At 36.5% G+C, this 3,414-nt stretch overlaps 1 pseudogene; it reads left to right on the top strand.

Moving 5' to 3' along the window:
- The first annotated feature begins 348 nt into the window (after positions 1-348).
- LOC102136122 (large ribosomal subunit protein uL1 pseudogene) lies at positions 349-1,000 on the top strand (annotated as a pseudogene).
- The last annotated feature ends 2,414 nt before the right edge of the window (positions 1,001-3,414 follow it).

The raw sequence follows: 3,414 nt of genomic DNA, 5'->3' as shown, positions 1-3,414 counted from the left end.
TGTTTGTGTTTCAGTAGGGATTAATAAACTAAACTGATTCATTCTCTCTGTAAGGTAGAAATTCTTAGAAACAATTGGTTAAGGAAATATTTGATCAATTTGGCACAGGTAATTCCAGACAAACAAGAAAGTAATCTTATATGTTCTTGCGAACAGATAGTGATAGTTGCAAGATATGAATTAAGTAAATTTTAACAAGCAGTATAATTATTTCTGTTAGATAATCCTTAATCTCATCTACGAAATGGAAAGAAAAGAAATACCTTCCAATAACAGGAAGAGTGAGAGAGTAAGAGATATAAAAAATTGAAATGTGTCTCTTTTCTGGTTAGCTCAGTGCGAGAAGCCATGAGCAGCAAAGTCTCTTGCCACACTGTGTACAAGGTGATGCAGGAAGTCCTGCAAGGAAACCAGCGCAAGGGCCCCAAGTCTGGAGACAGCGGAGTTGCAGACTAGTTTGAGGAACTGTGACCCCCAGAAAGACAAGCGCCTCTCGGGCACCATCAGGCTTAAGTCCACTCCCCGCCCCAAGTTATCTGTGTGTGTCCTGGGGGACCAGTAACACTGTGACGAGGCCAAGGCCGTGGATATCCCCCACATGGACATTGAGGCGCTGAACAAACTCAACAAAAATAAGAAACTGGTCAAGAAGCTAGCCAAGAAGTGTAATGCATTTTTTGCCTTAGAGTCTCTGATAAAGCGGATCCCACAAATCCTGGGTCCAGGCCTAAATAAGGCAGGAAAGTTCCCTTCCCTGCTCACACACAACGAAAACATGGCGGCCAAAGTGGATGAGGTGAAGTCCACCATCAAGTTCCAAATGAAGAAGGTGTTATGTCTGGCTCTGGCTGTTGGCCACGTGAAAATGAGAGCCGATGAGCTTGTGTAGAACATTCACCTGGCTGTCAACTTCTTCGTGTCATTGCTCAAGAAAAACTGGCAGAATGTCCGGGCCTTATATATCGAGAGCACCATGGGCAAGCCTCAGCACCTATATTAAGGCACATTTGAATACATTCTACTGCTACCAAAAAAAATTGTGATGCCTTTCAGCAAAATAATTTTAGCACCTGTGTCATCTCTGGCATTTTTCAACATACTAGCCACTGAGGTAAATTGGAGAGTAGGGTGTGATAGAAGGAAGAACAACTTAAATATTTCTAAATTTTAATTATTCTGATTTAAAAGATTACAAAGTTGAAGTAGGTCAAAATTAAAACTCTGGGGAAGAGTTCCCTTTTTTTCCATGTATGGGAAATGAAACAGCATCAGGTAAAATGGGGTTTACTATGTTTGCAAACTTTATTAGAAATTAGCTGTTTCTAGGGAGCTGAAACATTTCAACCAGTGCCAGGAGAGAAGGCAGGAACCTTTGTATTTCGAAAGAATAATGAAACTAAAGAGTTGCAGCCAAATTTTGAAGGGGAATCCAAATGCTGTTTGGGGAAAAGATGACTAAATGAATTACCAGCGGCTGTTTGTCACCTCCCAAAGCTCTGTTGCAGGAAGACATTACTGAATAGCTTTTATAATCTTTTTTTCTTATCCTTTTCTTTCAAATCAAGTCAAGCAGAATATAGTTAAAGGCTTAATTTTCACTGAAATGTTCCGTGTGAAATTAGACCTTCTGAATCCAACTTTTCCCAGCAGCCTTTTTTTTTTTTTTAAGCAGTAAGTAATCAGTGTTTAATTACTTGACTTTTACATGGTACAACATTTGAGACCTTGCTGACTTAGTGAGACTTCAAGGTGTATTGTTCAGAATGTTCAAAGACCCTGTATGTCCTGTTAGCATTAACAATAGTAAGATTAGAAATGGAGAAAGTGGACTGTAACATGCTCTTTGGATACACCATTGCACACATGATAAAAGCCTCAGATTACTTAACTTTTGATGTTACCAGGCACAAGGTAGAAAAGGAAACATAATTCTGTGCTTATGTTTTTACTTATGATTTCAGTTTTGTTCCTAATGACTGGAGCTTGAGGCCTTCAGATGAAAGATATGTCTTTATGACTATAAAACAGAAAATGAAGGCAAGAGTTGGCAGAATTTTTTATTCTATGAGAACAGACAAATATATAATTCAGAACCATAATATGTGCTTTAGTGATTATTTATGAGCTCTATATATGTTAAGTGTATTCCCTCTTTTAAGGTTTTGCAGATGGAGTCTGTAAGTGAGAGACTTTATGCTAACTCAAATTAAAACTCATACCACTTTAAAATTGTTTTACAGACTCGATCTATGTAAAAATTATCATATTAATACAGTTTATTTCTTAGTTTTTAATCAAATGTTAAGACACCAAATAAATTAATATAAGGAAGAAAATTATAGAGTGCTCCATGTATCCCAGTAACAAATTAAAGACATCTGTGTGATACATGGAAAAAATTAATCCAATGACCTTGTGTCGTTTTAAACATACGCCATTTCTACCCTACCTACGCCAAAAAAATTTTTAAAGAATTTGAGATTCGTTTCTGTTTAGTTTGCTTGCTTGTGCTGTTGTGATAAAACACCACAAACTAGGTAATTTATAAATAATAGAAATTTATTTCTCAGTTTTAGAAACTGGGAAGTCCAAGATCAAGGCACCAGCAGGTTGGTGTCTGGAGAAGACCTGTTCCTCATAGATGGCACAGTCTAGGTGTCATGACATGGCAGAAGAGAACAAACTCACTTCCTTAAGATCGTTTATAAGAGCCCTAATCCCATCCATGAGGGCTCTTCTCTCCTCTTAATCACTTCTTAAAACCTTTTTATGCCTAGTGTTCCATTATTGGAATGCTAAGCATGTGGGAGTTATTTATATCCTACTGCTCAAGGTCATCACTAGGGTCTGATTACAAAAATTCAAAAAATTGCAACCTCAGGCATAAATGGGTTAAAGACCCCCACCTCTAAATACTATCACATGGGCAATTAAGTTGCAGCATATGAATTTTGGGGAAAGCATTCAGGTCACTCCAATTGCCCACAAGCACAAATACATATATAATAAAAAATCAAAGAGAAATTTAAATTAAAAATTCTCAGAAATAATGACTGTCTTGGCAAAGGCTTGCAAATATGGAGTTATTGGTCACTTATTTTGATCTTTCATGTTTGATTATTATTTGTGATAAGTTATGATCTCTTTCTGGTGTTTGCTTTTTCAAAAAAATTTTTAGCCTCTAGGGGAACATGGTAGTAGCCCATCCTACTCTAGGGACTAACTACATTCATAATAAGTAGACAGTGTTGCTTCTTTTTTTTTTTAGAGATAAACTGATAATTTTCTTCTTATTCCTCATCTATACCAACAAAGAGAACTAATGTACATTAGATATATTTGGGTGTTGTCATAATTTTATTCCATTTTGCATTCTTATATTTTCTGAGTTTTTGCAATAATTATGTATTTCCT

This window comes from Macaca fascicularis, chromosome 1 (genome assembly GCF_037993035.2).
Source record: "Macaca fascicularis isolate 582-1 chromosome 1, T2T-MFA8v1.1".
In the NCBI taxonomy this organism is placed as follows: domain Eukaryota; kingdom Metazoa; phylum Chordata; class Mammalia; order Primates; family Cercopithecidae; genus Macaca; species Macaca fascicularis.
Note: the sequence above shows the minus strand (reverse complement) of the source record. Positions and strands in the feature narration are given on the sequence as shown.